The 17,726-nt window shown below is 36.1% G+C and overlaps 1 long non-coding RNA gene across 1 annotated transcript in view; it reads right to left on the bottom strand.

Annotated features, from left to right (window-relative positions):
• Positions 1–16,931, bottom strand: part of LOC131162337 (uncharacterized) — a 17,182-nt gene extending 251 nt beyond the window's left edge. Inside the window, exons 1-3 of the long non-coding RNA XR_009138748.1 lie at positions 16,623–16,931; positions 393–1,416; positions 1–299 (exon numbers count right to left, since the gene is read on the bottom strand). The exon at positions 1–299 is cut by the window's left edge and continues 251 nt beyond it. This is a non-coding gene — a long non-coding RNA (uncharacterized LOC131162337). The remainder of the gene's footprint in view (positions 300–392; positions 1,417–16,622) is intronic.
• Between the last annotated feature and the right edge of the window lie 795 nt (positions 16,932–17,726).

Raw genomic sequence — 17,726 nt, 5'->3', positions numbered from 1 at the left:
AAATCAAACAAAATGAAATATTAGCAGCACTTGTTCCATAGGGAGGCACGACACCAGAGCGCATCATTGAAAGCATCATATCTCGCTGTTGTTACATGTGTTGTTGCTCCATGCGCTGCTCCGTGCGTTGCTCCATCTCTTCTAATACCTCATTGCTATATACACATCTCTTGATTAAGCAAATGAACTCACAGAAGAATGAATGTCTTCAGTTTGGAAAACCTTTTTTGGGTTCACACCAGATTGCTCTGGTACTTGTGCCAAGATATAATTTGGCTCTCTAACTCCTTTATTTGTGCCTAAAACATAAATACAAATGATTGTAAAAAAGCTGACATCGTATATTGTGCGTGAATGTGTAAATACATTTTAATTACAATCTTCTCCCTAACTTTGAGGTTAGGTACTTGTCCCTCACGATTTGTGTCCTACTTCAAACATCTCATCTCGCCTTGGAGGGGATCAACCTTCTTGTTCTCTCCATAGTTTGTGTTGCAAAAAAGGTTGGAGTAAAGATCAAATGATACAAAAAATTTAAGTAATTCATAAAATATTACTATGATTCAACCTTCTCATGCATGTGGTGGAAGTACACCTCGCGCCCTAAATGATGGGGCATTGTATTCAATGCTTTAATTTTGGTCATTTTGAGTGACTTCATATGAAAGTACTCACTAAGATTAGTGAATTTCAAAATATTAAATTTTTCAAAACTATATTCAATGCTCAACATTAAATAGATTGTTACCTCAAACTCTAGCAACTATGATTGATCATATTTTTTTTCTAAATCCTGTCGAACAAGCCCCCAAGTACATAATCACAACTCTCTCTCAATTCGATTTGTATGCATCAAAAAATGTTCTTTTGATGCAACAACGGAAGAAGCAAAGTTGTGACCCTGCTTCCCGTACCAACCCAATCAACGGTGATGCCTAGGAATCTGTACTTACTCTACTATAAAATAAATAAATCATACATAATAATGTGGATTTGATGATAAGCTAAGCTAGTACTCGCCCTCACTTGAGCAACAACTCTATCCTTGATGGAAACAGGCAGTCTCTTCCAATTATTTAAATAAATTGGCACATTGGAGTCATCTAGAACAACTCCAATCCAAGATATCATTTGTTGACTCCATTTTTTAACTGGTGCCCATATTCATCCACTTCTATTTCAACTGTATCTTCTTCCCTCCTTTGTGCAACTTTAGCCAGAATCGTGAGGCCTCTTTATCCTTTCTTGGAGCATGGTGGTGTGCACATAATACTATTAGAACCAATATTAGATGTTGTGGAACATAGTACTATTAGAACCAATATTAGGCGTTACGCAGGCATCCATGGTTGCTACATCAGCTGTACCCCCAACCTCCCCAATGGACTCTCTTCGACTTCTAAGCCATCAAGCCATCTAAAAAAATAAAGATTCAAACAGCCAACAAAATAAATAGAAAATTCTACGCATGGAAACAACCATAAAAAGAAACTAATTTTTTTAACAAAAAGGAATAAAGAAATACATCAATCAATCAACAAACACGTGAATAACAAAAGTTAGTTGCATTACATTAATGAAACCATACTCTATATCAACTCAATTCAATTGTAACAACATGATAGCAACATTAAACTAAGAATCAAGGAGAAACAATATGGCAACTGAATTACATCACTTGTATAACAGAATATAAAGCTTTACTCCTCACTCTCATCAAAATCTTCACAATCATTTGCTTCCTCTTCGTCCTCTTCATCAAATAGGTCATTTATGAATTCCTCTTCCACCACATGACTCAAATGTGTGACCTCATTAGGAATATCAAACACTTTTGCATTCCTATCTTCTCTAACCCAATCAATATTTTCCTTATTGATGGAGATGATCTCCCTTGCAAATATGGAGAACACAGGTACACCATCTCGATAAACTCCACCCTCTTTGGATTGATCAACCCTAACATCATATAAATCACAAAACCTTAAGCAATGCACTATATGTCATCCAAGTTTTAAATCATCGGGAGAATAAAACACTTATTGGACTTGGTTAGCAAGAACAAACGGCTCGTCCTCACCTTTCTCTCCTATATGACATGCCTTGTTAAAACTAACCAAAATACATCTATAATTCTCTTTCTTAACGCCAACCCGTGACTCTACCTAATGACAACGAAATACTACAAAACTCAACTCCTCTACATACTTAATCTAAATGATTTGCTTAATTCTCCCATAATACTGGAGATCCTCTCTTACCCCATTTCTATCCCTCGCACTTGCATATGAAGGTGTATCTGCAACCACAACTAGCCCGTTATTCTGATATGCTTTTTCCTTTATCAAGTGATTTTGTCCGAAACCTATATCCATTGATCAAATACCCAGATAAAAATGTAATAGTTGATGAAGGTTGCATTCCAAGCGTTTGAATAATTGTAGAAAACTAGCTACTAGTCCCCTCCAAATAAGAATCAAGTACATGGTTACGTAACCAATTTTGAAGTTCAACGTGATACGCCTTCTCCAACTCTCAAGGTCGTTTCGAGTATCTCTATTTAAGGTGCAAATAACGTTCACTATAAATTTGATAAAATAAAATAAAAAATAGTATTAAAAGGATATTAATATGCATATCTCAACCACTTGAAATAAAAATTCAACGTTTTCTTTATTCCTTGACATATGGCATAACATTCAAGTATTTGTAATAATATAGTGATGGACTTGTGTAAGAGACTTTTGATCTAAGATTTCTACTTTTTCAACCCCAAAAGACTTTCCTTTTCTGGACAAGAATCCCAACTCGATTGAATCGAGTATCCACTCCAAAGAGATACATGGAACAAAAAGTCATGCATTCATCAACTAAATATTCCTCTGTAATAGAACCTTTTGGATATGCCCTTTTCCTTACCAATTTCTTGTAACAATAATGTAACCTATATGATACGGGAAAAAGTAATTTAGTAACATATATGAGTGAACGAGCAACTTGGCTACATAAAAGAAAATAGTATTAATCTAAAAACCAAATTCCTTACCTTTCAATCAAGCACATCCATCAATATTGAACAAGACCTCCTAACTTCACTTCATAAACCAAATGCACACATAGGTGCACCATAGTTATGAAGAATGAAAGAGGAAAGATCATCTCCAACTCACATAGAGTCACAATTATTTTTCCTTGTACAGCATCCACTCACCTTTGAGACTTTATTACAGATCTCTCGAAAGAATTGACTCAAATCCCATAGTGCATGAGCAACTTCCTTTGGAAGTGTATTTCTCACACATATAAGGAGACATTGTTGCATTATTACATGGAAATCATGACTCTTCAAGCCATATATTCTCCCTTCTGTGAGATTCACACATCTAGATATATTTGACAAGTATCCATCCGGGACCCTTAACTCCTTTAACATCTTCAAGAACCGCACCCTCTCTTTTTTTTCTTTTTTTTTTTGAAAAATAATATTGGCCAGCACACATAATAGTTCTATTTGTGCCCTTGTTGATTGGATGAAGAGAATGGCGTATATTCATCTCTACCAAATTATATCAAGAGTTAATATTATCCTTTGACTTCCCATCTAAATTCAATATCATGTCAAATAAGTTGTCACACACATTCTTCTCAATATGCATCACATCCAAATTATAACGAAGAAGATTGTGCCTCCAATATGGCAACTGAAAGTAGACCTTGGATGATGATTGTCATAACTACGTTTTTTCCCTCGCTTCCCAAACTCAAAGTTATGACCATCCAATGACAAAGCAATGTAAATTCCTCTAAGGGGTAGTGATGCTGAACCAAACTCTTATGTCCCATCAAAACTACTTTTATTTCTCCCCCATCTATGCTCAATTGAAAGAAATCTTCAATGTCCAATATAACAATGCTTCTTGCCATACTTAGAGTGTGTTCCAAAGTTACAAACAAGACAAGCAAGTTGGCCCTTGGTACTCCAACTAGAAAGAATACCATATGCAGGAAAGTCATCAATCGTCCACATCAAAGCTGCCTTTAGGAAGAAATTCTGCCTACTAGTATAATCATAAGTTAAACTCCTTCTTCCCACAATAGTTGAAGTTCCTTCACTAAAGATCACATGTACACGTCAATATCATTTCCCAAGCCTTTAGGATCAGGAATCAACAATGTCAACATCATGTAAGGTGGATTCATGCACATTCAAGGGGGCAAGTTATATTGAATTGTCATGATAAGCCATATACTATACATTGTGTCATGACTTGAATAAGATTCAAAACCATCACTTTCTATTGCTAACCTCACAATCCTAACATCAGCTGCAACGATAGGAAACCTTTGTTCAAATTGCACCCAACTTTCCCCATCAATTAGATGGCGTAAAACCCCTTCCCTTGCCCATCCTTTTGCATGTCATGTCATGCTTTTAGGAATCTTACTCGACATGAATAAACGTTGTAGCCTCAAAATCAAAGGAAAGTAGCGCAACTGTTGATCTTATAGGTCATATCCGGTTTTGATAATGACAAATACTCTTGATATTTGATGACTTTCGAGTTTGTGCATAGGTATATAATTAGTAGATCAACTAATGGCACATAAAGACTCAAAGTCTAAAAATCCTGAAGACCTCTTTTGTTGTAATTAATATTAGTTCTATTCGGGTCTGTAATAGTAAATATAGGAAAAGGTCTATAATATTAATGCATATCATACATGTAGGATTATAAGTTCAAGACCGTAGATTGGCCTTAGGGATCACCCTTCAATCGACCGACACCGGATTTTTTCGGTATCCTCATAAACTTTAGAAAGACCTTAGGTCCCTAAACAAATGCATAAAATAGTCCCCATAATCACTTATAATATTAGGAGAATTAGTTGAAATTAAAATTGGACTTAATAGCCAAAACTGTGAGAGGTCGGGTGACTGAACCCCAGGAGTTCAAAACTCCTCAGGCGCCTAAACTACTGGAAAGTCAGCAGTTTGACTTGACTTCGGGCGACCGAACAAGTGTCAAAGCACTTTTCACCAACCCCGACGCCCAAACCTTCGCATTCAAAAAGGCCTCGAGCGACCAAACTTAGCTTTGGGCACCTGAACCGCGGACAGAAACATTCTGACTTTTGTTCAGCCAACCGAACTTGAACTCGGGCACCTGAACCATTAAAAAAGGATTTTTGAACTTAGTCTATTCGAGCGACCGAACTAAAGTTCAACCACCTAAATCTCTCGAGTTAAATTAATTTTTACTTGGGTTAAAATTAAGTAAACTGAGTTAATTTTCTTAATTGGTTTTAAAACAAATCTAATAATACTCATTGATTCCCTAACGGTCATAATTTTGCCTATGCCTATATATACAGATCATTTGCAAAATTAACATGGCATTAGCACCTAGATTATCTTAAAAATCCTCTGAAAATTTGAGTGCTCATATTTCATATATCAAATACACTCTTTCTTTGTGATTCCCTTGATAAACGTTGTTTCCAAAGAGTGTCAGGGTGTGATCTTGATTAGCTATTCTTACTCAAAACTCTCATTGAATATATATTGATTGTTGATTTTATTGGAGAGTTTTAACTAAGGTTTTTCCCCCTGTTTAACTAATATTCTTTGTGTGGAAAAACCTTGTAGCTAGTGAGTCTTTGCATCACCATTGCAAGACTCACTTGGCTTGTGTTTTTATTGTGCAAATATATTTTTCTGAAGCAAATTTTTCAAATATCTCTTGAGCTATATTTTTTAGAAAATTATTTGTGAGATATTTTGAACACTCTTGTTGCAAATCTTTGAAACCCTTGCTATGATTGATCAATATTGACACTTGGTTTTAAAGATAGATTAATTGTACACTCTTTGTCGTTATTGCATATTGACATGTGTTAGAGTGTAGTTGAACACATTGCACAGAACTTATAGTTCATACATATTGATGTGCATTGATTAATTTGTGCTGAATCGGTACATATCTGCTTGTGCAAGAAGCATCTGTTTGTACGTAAATTTTCATATCGTTTGTATTCCAGGCGTGAGCCTGAAAAGGAAGACTAGCCCTATTGAATAGTCCCAGACTGGCTTAGACCCGGTTAGGAAAGTTAGGTGCGCCACCCTGGTAAGATGAGTTCTATTAGGTGCCGCTCCACCCGTTTAAGTGAGTCATAGTGGAATCCTTGGACTGGTATAGCCAAGGCGGGGACGTAGGCACAGTTGGCCGAATCCCGATAACATATCTGGTGTACATTTTATTTTCCACAATTTACTTTCTGCATCTCTATGTTTATGTTTATCGTTTAAATATTTGATTGGGATTGTGAATACATAGAAAGACCCTAAGTTTGTGAAATACTGCCTACTGGATTAGTTGAACCTAGGAGGAAATTTTTAATCTCCAATTCACTCCCCCCCGCCCCCCTCTCTTTTGGGAGTACACCAAGGCTAACAGCAACACCTTACTAGGTCACACCCAACCCATATTCTCTCCTATTTGCTCATCATTTTTAGCAATTTTTGTGTTTCTGTGTTTCCACCTTGACGCCCCACACTTGTTGCACTGCTGCTTTTTGTCTTTATGCTCATCCCAAAATAACATGCAATCAGTTGGACAAACATTGATCTTCTCCATACTACATCCAATACATGCAACGATTTTCTTACATTGTGAGAAGTTTTCTAGGCATTTTGCCTCTACTGGCATTACTTTTTTAAAAACCTTCAATAGCTCTATGAAAGACACATCACTCTACCCATAGAATGATTTCACGTGGAGTGTCGTCATAATAAATGACATTATTATAAAATACTTGTTTCGAGCCACAGATCATTTTCGACATCCTTCACATATTCAATAAATGCAGCAGCAGCTCCATATAGGTCCTCTGGAATCCCTACTATTTCTTCTCCTTAGTTATGATCTTCCTCATAACATATAGATAAAATTTCTTTTAACATATTTCGAATATCATTACCACCAGCAGTAGATGTTTGTGTCTTTCCATACGTACATGATGGTCCTCTAGTCACCATCCTCTCTCCGTGTTCAATCCAAACATCATAATTTTTAAGCACGCCCCATACAACACAATGCTCAACGATAACTCGACATTCCATTCATTTTTTTATCGCATCATCCTTTATAAGGACATTTTAAGTGATCATCATAATCAACAAATCCTTTTGCTATTGCATACTTAAGCATCGATATAAGTCCCACACGAAATTCTTTAGTAAACCTAAATTTTCCATACAAAAAAAAAAACACAAATGTTATGAATTTGATACGATGTCTTTCTACTACTCTCATTAGACTTAACACAAAATTGATGAAGATTATCTATGTATATTCATCCACGTTTTATCTAGATGATCAGTCATTATTATGTTTGAGTCGTTATGCTATACCTAAAATACTAGCCAAACCATTTAATAGTGAATACAGAAACTCATTTCTAAATCCAACAATAAGCAAAGATAATTCTCATGCTTTATATACAATTGGACATTATTGGACATCATTAAGATTCGTGTGATTCAATGAAAAAAATTATTTAAAAATACAAGGTTGGCCAATTCATTATATTAAGTGTGTGTAGGTTTTGTGTACAACTAATCACTACTCTCACTAATACAAAGTTCAAGGGAAAATCATTGATAAGTAATTCAATTATACAAGGTTAAAGGATAGGGACCTAACAAAGGCGGTGAATTTTTAGGAGTTTGAGCAGTCGTCGGGTTGTGGGCTAATTTCTACTTCTTCGGCCATAATGGATATTCCCCGAGTCTCCATGCCATAGGGAAGAATTAATTGCAGATAGACGGGCTTCTTGCAAGCCAAAAAAAGAATGTTAAGGAAAGAAAATGATACATTATTTAATTTTTCAGAAGAAATCCCAAGGAATAGCTTTCCTAGTTCAACTTCATCTAATGTTATTTCATACAAGAGCAATATAAGGTCATAATCCTTTCATATTGTTATTCAATGATATCTAGTAGGTTTCTTCAATATCTTATCAAATTTAATTGACCATCCCAAGATTCACAAATATTTAAAACCACAACAACAATTAAATAGCTTTATGTTTTAAAATAATAACAACAAGAGTCGCACACAAGATTCAACAACAAATATCTAAAACAATAATAACAAGAATCACACACAAGATTCAATAAATATCTAAAACAACAAAGAGCCAAAAAACTACTGGATTTATATGCCTGTATGCTAGCCTTGGGTTCTCTGAATTAGCAACCTTTCAGTTTTGACCAAACACAATCTCGCCCATAACCCCCTTTTGATACAAAAACAGCTACTACCACTAAGTGTTATGTCCCAGCAGTAGATGAGTTTGGCTGTTTTTTTCGGAGTCGGTTGTTATCCCCTTTTTTATATCTTTATCATTTTACTACCAATAACAGGGTGGCTTTGGCTGATTTAGGCTTTTTTACAATTATTTAAAATTATTGATTAAATAAAAATTATTGAATAATATTCCAATTGACTCTTTTGCACACAATTGAAGTAAAGAAACGTGTAAAAAAAATATTTTAATTTTATTTTATCGTTTTTTGAAAGACAAACCTTCTAAATTTATAACCAGTTTTAATTTTATAATCAATCCTAAATCTATAACTAGAAAAAATATTATAATAATAATAATAATGTGTTTAATTATATAGTAAAAAAAAATGTCTTGAATTTTTTTTTTTCTATAATAGCCCACTAGCAAAACATTAGTTTTATATTTTTAATAAACAACCAGCTATGGATTCACACACACACACACACGCACGTATGTATACATTTTTAAAATTTTGATTTGTTGAAAATAATAAAAAATTAAGGTACAAGAATAGTTTGATGAAACAATTGAATTAGTACGATGCTTATTGTGGATGCTGTGGAAGGTCTGCCTTCTCTTACTGCGTAACCTAAAAGTTGTTAACAAAGAGGACCCAACAGAAAAGAAAAATACTGATAAGGACACAAACAATCACTACCGCAGATGTAAGGAACAGAATGCCTTCCCACCATTGCCCCAACCTAGTGGGCAATCCTGTCTGTGTCATAAAAAGAATCAAACCAAAGCCAAAATCAAAGGAAATGAGATTATAAAACGTTTAAGAAATGGAATGCTGATATTAGTAGAACTTGCTCACAGCTTGTTCAAAATGACACACAGTAGATTTCTGAAGTTAATGATTGGTGATGAACATCTTATCTTGAAATGAAAAGGTAGAAGAGCAAGATATGAAAAGGTAGAAGAGCCATGCCACATTAATCAAATTGAGCCAGTTGCCTTGTACAATAACTTTTTAAAAAGAGCAAGCTCTTTAAACCTAACCACTCCACCTCATTACAACAAGTAACCAAAACAACATCCAACAAAGCAGTTTAAGGAAGCACCTACTCGATAATTGTTCCTCAGAAACTGTGTGGTCGGACAGACAGTTTGCAGTTTCCATTCCACTACTATTGAAAACACCAAATACCCGAAAACACACATATTGACAATATATCTATCAGTTTATTTCCTCATAAGGGAATTACGCAAAACCCAGAAACAATTTCTATATATCATTATCAAATTGTCACCTGAAAAGCATTTAGAATACTTTGATAAACATTAATCAATAAACCATATCCTAGATTCCTAGTCTCAAGATTCTCAACTTTCTACAAACATACTAAGCCCTTCTAAAAATAAAATTAAAAAGAAAATCCTTCCTATCACACGCACATTTCCTTTAACATCGCCAATTTCCATATCAAGAAACTAGAAACAACAAATTCGCATCAAAATAAAGACCACGGAGTTTCCTACGAATACTACAAATTCGTTGGCCCATGTCACTTGCACTGCAACATGCAATCACTAAACAATAAACCATTAAACAAGACATTAAAACCTGAACACGAAAGTCCATATGCAATCACAAATGACTCGAGAATATCTACACGAACCATAGGCAAATACAAACCGTTTCTAAAAAGGTAAAAATTAGGACTTACCTTCCTCATTGTTATTGTTGAGGGTTGAATAGTGGCTCATTTCCAGAAGCTCATCATTGTTGAACTTGAGATTGCTATGGAAGACTTCAATGGTGGGCTAGTCTTCAATGGTGGGTGAAGGGTTGGTGTAATAGTAAATGTGTTATTGTAATAGTGCTATTCTCTACCCTATATAAACCCACCACTTCCATTTGTAAAACCATCCCAGAGTTGCCTACTTCTCTCTTTGGCTTACTCAATGCAATAGATTCATGTTGCTGTGGAGGTTCTTGGGTTGAAACCTCTTCTCCAAGCGACTCTTCTTCTACCATAGGGGAGTCTTTTGTCTCTTTGTTTGCTAGGAAAACAATTCTTCTATCAAACTCCACTTGTCTTGGAGCACAATCTGTCTGCTCAACACTTTCTGTTGTCACCTTTTTTAAAAAGGTAGATTCATTAAAGGTAACATCCCTACTAAAGATTATCTTCTTTGTTTCTTCACTCCAAAGGTGATCCCCATAAAGATTGCTTTCTTAGCCCTCGGATCCAGCTTTGATTCCTTGACATGATAGTAAGCAGTGGAACCAAATACATGTAAGGAATCATAATATGTAGCAGGCTTTCCAACCATTTCTCCAATGGTGTTTTACCACCAATAGCAGTAGATGGTAGGCGATTGATGAGGTGGCAGGCATATGTTACAGCTTCAGCCCAAAATTCTCCGCCCAACCCAGCATTGGACAACATACACCGAACCTTCTCCAACAACGTTCAGTTCATACGTTCTGTCACTCCATTCTGTTGTGGTGTATTCCTCACTGTGAAGTGTCGTATAATACATTCTTTTTCGCAAACTCTAAGAAATGGATCACTTCTATACTCTCCACCTATATCTGTACGGGGACGCTTGATCATTCTGCTTGTTTGAGTTTCCACCATATTTTTCCATTTGAGGAAGACTCCCAACACTTCATCCTTAGTTTTCATAGTATACATCCATACTCTTCGGGAAAAATCATCAACAAAGGTCACATAGTAGTGTTTTCCTCCCAATGGAGTTGTCTTGGAAGGTCCCCACACATCAGAGTGAGCATAATCCAAAATACCCTTGGTATCATGGATTGCAGTATCAAATTTCACTCTGCTTCCCTTTGATGCAATGTTTACAGAAATCTAACTTGCAGGTCTTTGCTACCTTTAATAATCCTTGATTTGTAAAAAGTCTCATGAATTTTTTCACCTGCATGCCCCAAGTGTATATGTCATAACCTGGTTGCTTCTATTTCCTTATCATCAATAGAAACTGTTGATGCCGTCCCAATAAGTACGACCTTGATAGTGATACAAGTTATTGTTCTTCCGAATTCCCTTGATTACCACGAGTGCACCAGAGATGATCTTCATGACTCCGTTTTCTGCTGTTACTTTGAACCCCTTTGATTATAAGGTTCCCACAAAAATAAGACTCTTCATCAAACTTGGTACATATCTAACATCTGTCAATATTTTGATTGATCCATCTTGATTCCTCAAGCGGACTAAAACAATCTCATGTGTGGTAAGAGGGATATCATTTGCTGTGTAAATGACTTCATTTTCTAGTTCTTTAAAATAAAAAAATTAATCCCGATTGGGACACATATGATGGCTACATCCAGAATCTAGTAGTCATATACAGGAAGAACTAGTTGACGGGGTAACAGCAAGTGAAAGATCTGAGCCTCCACAAGTTTTCCTTCATTCTTTAGATTCGGACAGTCTTTCTTCCAGTGCCCTTTTTCCCGACAAAAGGCCATTCATCTTTGTTTAGTCTGGACCTTGACTTGGATTTCTCTTTCTTTCTTTTATTTTGACTTTGTGAATGGCCTCTAACTACTAGAGCCTCGTTGGCTCCATTTGTACTTTCAAGCTTATCCTTCTTCCCCAATTCATAGATGTACAAAGCAGCACAAACCTCGCTAAGAGCCACTTTATCCTTTTCATGGAGTAGAGCAGTTTCAAAAAACTCAAACTCCTTAGGAAAGGATCCTAACAACATTAAAGTCAAGTCTTCATATTTAAAAGTTTCTTCCAAATTAACTAGATCAATAATCGACCTATTAAAGTTGGTGGTATGATCATTCATAGTGGTACCCGGGACATAAGTGAAGCGAAATAGTCTCTTCTTTATATGGAGTTTGTTCTGACAGCTTTTCTTCAAAAACTTATCCTCCAGTGCCTTCCACAACTTATTTGCAGAAGTTTCCTTACAGAATGCACACTTCTGCTCTCTTGAAAGACACAATCGAATTGTATCACATGCTAACCGATTGATGATCCCCCATTCTTTCTTCGCAATATCTTCTGGTTTCTCTTCTTTAATGGCAATGTCTAGACCTTGCTGAAAGAGAGCGTCTAGAACCTTACTTTACCACATACCAAAATTATCGGTGCCGTCAAAAATCTCCACTGCAAATCTAGCATTTATCACAGTAGTTCTTCCCAGAATAGACGAGCTCGATGTGGATGTTTTTGCGCTATCTGCCACCTTGATGTGGATATCTTTGTGTCGTCTACCATCTCTGCCATAAATGCTATTCAATAGCTACCGATGCAGAATGTCAATAGCCCAAGGGAAACTTTTCTAATGTCGAAGATCGGACTAAGCTGCAACCACAGAGCATACTAAGAATAACCTTGACTTTGATACCAAAATTGTTGTGAAGCTCAGGATTATTCCACCTAACTTCACCTAGTTTACTATTGCACAAATGAATAAAAAGTGAATGATTGTATTGAATTATTCCAGGTAAATTCCCAGGGAAGATAGAGAGTGAATGATTGTGCTTAATTATTCCAGGTAAATTTCCAGGGAAGTGGGGGGTCACAATAGACCACTTAAGTCCCACTTTCTTAAACAGAATTTTCCTTAGACACGTAATTAGCACAATATTTCACTACAACTATACTCAAAAATAGCTAGCTATTGAATAGATAAACGGAAGAACACCATAATTTAACAAGGTTCGGCTAATTGTGCTTACGTCCTTGGACACTACCAACTAATATTTCTCTATTACAGAAATATTATAAAGAGAGAGAAGAAAGAATGTGCCTAAAAGAGAAATATGCAATTCTGAAATGGTTTTACAAATGGAAGTGGTGGGTTTATATTAAGGTAGAGAATAGCACTATTACAACAACTCATTTACTATTACACCAACCCTTCACCCACCATTGAAGACTAACCCACGATTGAAGACTTCCATGACAACCTCAAGTTTAACAATAGTGAGCTTCTGGAAATGAGTCACTATTCAAAAAATCTCTACCTTAGCGAAATTTCATCTCTTAAAATCTCTTATGGATTCCATAGTGTCTTCAAACGCGCTTGTAGCGCCAATCTTTCAATTTTCAACAATGTTGATCAAGTTCAAATAATATTGAAACTTGACCGCAGTCACTACTTTTGTCATCATATCAGCAGGATTTTCAGTGGTTCGAATCTTCTGGATTATTACTCCACCTTCTTCCAGAATTTCTCTTACAAAGTGATATCGAACGTCGATGTGTTTTGTCCTTGAATGGTAGACTTAGTTCTTTAGTAAATGGATAGCACTTTAGCTATCACAATGCACCTTGATGTGCATCTGTCCAATTCTCAATTCTATCATCAATCCTTGAAGCCAAATTGTCTCCTTCACAGCCTCTGTGACTGCCATATACTCTGCCTCTGTAGTGAACAAAGAAACTATTGACTGTAGAGTAGACCTCCAATTAACCAAAATTTTTGCAAGAATAAATACATAGCTAGTAGTTTACCAACGCTTATCTAAATCACCAACGTAGTTAGAATCACAGTATCCAACAATACTATGACCATCTTGTTTATCCTGCTCAAATATCAGTCCAACATCTACGGTATACTGAATGTATCGTAGAATCCATTTCATAGCTTGCCAATGTTCCTTTCCAGGATCATGCATATACCTGCTCACAAAGTAAGGTTGGTGGCTAAAGGTTACGCACAGATGTAGGGAATTGATTATAATAAGGTATTTTCTCCAGTAGTAAAGCATTCCTCCATTGGAATCTTATTGGCTTTGGTAGCAAAACTGGATATGAAACTAGTTCAACTGAATGTAAAAACTGCATTTTTACATGGGCACTTGGAAGAGGAAATCTACATGACTCAGCCAAGAGGTTTCAAAGTTGCTGGAAAAGAAAATATGGTGTCTAAACTTGAAAAATCGTTGTATGGATTAAAACAATCCTTAAGGCAATGGTACAAATGATTTGATAAGTTTATGATGGGGCAAAAGTACAAAAGAAGCAAATATGATCACTATGTGTATTTTTGCAAGTTACAAGATAGATCTTACATATATTTTCTTCTCCATGTTCATGATATAATGATAGCCTCCAAGAGTCAGACACAAATTAACAAACTGAAGGATCAGTTGAACAAAGAGTTTGAGATGAAGGATCTAAGCGAAGCAAAGAAGATTCTCGATGGAAATTGGGAAGGCTTTGCTTGACTCAAAAACAATATTTGAGGAAATTACTAAAAAGTTTTGGCATGAATTAGAAGTCAAAACATGTTAGTACTACGCTTGCTCCTCATTTCAAGTTGAATGCATCTATATCTCCAAAAACTAAAGCAGAACAAAAATACATGTCAAAAGTATTGTATTTAAGTGCTTTTGGTAGCTTGATGTATGTCTTGGTGTGTACAAGGCCTGACATTCACAAGCTATTGGAGTTCTGAGCAAGTATATGCATAATCCTGGAAAGGAACATTGGCAAGCTGTGAAATGGATTCTACAATACATTATGTATATCGTAGATGTTGGACTGATATTTGAGCCAGATAAGCAAGATGGTCATAGTATTGTTGAATACTGTGAAATTGACTACGCTGGTGATTTAAATAAGCGTCGGTCAATTACTAGCTATGTATTTATTCTTGCAAAAGCTCCGGTTAGTTGGTAGTCACAGTGGTTGTGAAGGAGGCAGTTTGCCTTCAAAGATTCATGAAAGAATTGGGAATTCGACAGAAACACATCAAGGTGTATTGTGATAGCCAAAGTGCTATCCATCTAGTAAGGAACAAAGTCTACCACTCAAGGACAAAGCACATCAACGTTCGATATCACTTTGTAAAAGAAATTTTGGAAGAAAGTGGAGTGGTAATTCAAAATATTCGAATCACTAAGAATTCTGCTGATATGATGACAAAAGTAGTGACTACAATCAAATTTCAACATTGTGTGAATTTGATCAACATTGTTGAAAATTGAAAGATTGGCGCTATAAGCACGTTTGAAGGCACTATGGAATCCATGAGAGATTTTAAGATATGGAATTTCGCCAAGGTGTAGATTTATTTAATAGAGGTTAATTTCTAGAAGCTCACCACTGTTGAACTTGAGGTTGTCATGGAAGTCTTCAATGGTGGGCTAGTCTTCAATGGTGGGTGAAGGATTGGCGTAATAGTAAATGGGTTGTTGTAATAGTGTCATTCTCTACCCTATATAAACCTACTACTTCCATTTGTAAAATCATCCCAGAATTGTCTACTTCTTTCTTAGGCACATTCTCTCTTCTCTCTCTTTGTAATATTTCTGCAATAGAAAAATATTAGTTTGTAGTGTCCGAGGATGTAAGCACAATTAGTCGAACCTCGTTAAATTTTAGTATTCTTCCTTTCATCTATTCAATAGCTAGCCATTATCGGGTATAGTTGTAGTGATATATTGTACTAACTACGTGTCTAAGGAAAATTCTGTCAAGGAAAGTACGACTTAAGCGGTCCATTGTGACCCCCCACTTCCCTAAGAATTTACCTGGAATAATTTAGCACAATCATTCACTCACTATTCACCTGTGCAATAGTAACGTAGGTGAAGTTATGTGAAATAATCCCCAGCTTCCCAACATTGAGCAGCAAATAGAATGGCAAAAACTTAACAAATGAAAATCAATAGAAGAAAGACAAAGTAGAGATCTGAGCTTTCCTCAGAAACAATGTTGGGTCTCATTTTATGAGTTTTCTGCGATGTGTTTTGAGAAATATTTTCAGATTACTGATGCTAAAATATCACGGAATTCAATAGTTAGAAGAAGCTTAAAATGCCTTTGAAAAATTGAAACAAGTCATGTTTTCAGCTTCTGTGTGCCCTCTAACAGAATTGACAGCAGAATTTTTTATTGAAGTCAATGCTTGATGTTGTGGAATTGGAGTTATTCTTATGCAGGAGCATACGCCTATTGGTTTCATAAGTAAAGCTATCTCCAAAAATAGAGCATTGTCAATTTGTAGAAAGCATGAGATTTGTCACCACCACAAATCATAAGCATCACTGCCAGTTCTGCTACAACGAACTGATGAAAAAATAGATGCTGATATTTTTAAGATTAATTGCCAAATCATTTAGGATTTTAAAACTAATCTTAATAAATTAACAATTTCCTGGGAACAAATTTCTAAAAAAGCAAACGTCAAAAATATTTTTATTCTTTCTATCATATACATAAATGGGCAGATCTGTTCAAAAATTGTGGAGAAACCTCTTCTTTATGAATGGCCACAACTAAGAACGAATGAGATTGATTAAGAGAGAGAGAGAGAGAGAGAGAGAGTACATTTTGAGAGTTGCCGCGAGGAGGAGTGCGACCTCAGCCTCGTTCGGCAACTCGACTCCCGCCTGGTTCGGCAATAACGAGCTGCTACAAGTTTGGAACTGCTCGGGTTGGGAGGAAACTGCCGCACGCTGCGATGAGGATGGTGAACTGCTCGAGTTGGAAGGTTAGGGATTAGGGATTTGGTTTTGGGAAAGGAAAAATGCTAGGCGGCAGAGAAATCACCATAACTAGAGTTTTGGTGCGGCTTGACGTTGCTAAAAGTTTTTTTTTTTTTTTGGTAACATCAAGTTCAGACGTTGCTAATTTGACGTCACCAAAAATCTGTGTAGGTTTCATCTCAACCGAAAATCCAACTCCTCCAAGTACATTTTATTTTTCCTCAAAGTAATTAACATTGTATTTTTCCCAATTGCTAGCAATTGCGTGCTGCTAGTATTGGATTCTTTGTCATTGGCAATTGTGCTTTGATGCCTACCAATTCCCTCTCAATCACTAAAATTATGTGTTGATGCCCATTAGTATTGATCATATACCTTAGCTAGTAGGTTTGTCTAGACGTCCAATCGCTACGTCTTTTCCTATAGAGCTGGTAGGTAATCGTCCATCAAACTCCTTGGCCCAACTTGCTCGAGACCCATAGGCCAATTTAATTTTAGCCCAAACCTAATCTCAAACCCAAACCCAAACCCAAACCTAAAATTAGGTTAACTTGACCCTAACCTTGGTTTTACTAGCCCAAACCCTAGTCCAACTCGAATTGTCATCCCTATTTGGCACACGAGAAAACACCAAAAATTCAACTAAAATCAAAGAAAATGAGATAAGGAAAAGAAATCAAAGAGATTGTGAGTGATCGAGAAAGAAGGAGAGTAGGGCATAAAAAGAAATATACCTAGATCCAAGCCCGGGTGGACAGAGAGCACAAGGGTCTTTATTCTTGTGCTTTCATTTGAACCAACAAAAGAGATTCGAAGAGAGAGATTAGAGATTCGAAGAGAGAGATTAGAGATTCAAAGATCAGATGAAGATTGGGAGATCTAAGAAATCGAGGTTAGAGCGAAGTGAGAAAATCAAAGTGGTAGTTAGGGAGATTTAGAGAATAGA

The sequence above is a fragment of the Malania oleifera genome, chromosome 8 (genome assembly GCF_029873635.1).
Source record: "Malania oleifera isolate guangnan ecotype guangnan chromosome 8, ASM2987363v1, whole genome shotgun sequence".
Classification (NCBI taxonomy): Eukaryota; Viridiplantae; Streptophyta; class Magnoliopsida; order Santalales; family Ximeniaceae; genus Malania; species Malania oleifera.
Note: the sequence above shows the minus strand (reverse complement) of the source record. Positions and strands in the feature narration are given on the sequence as shown.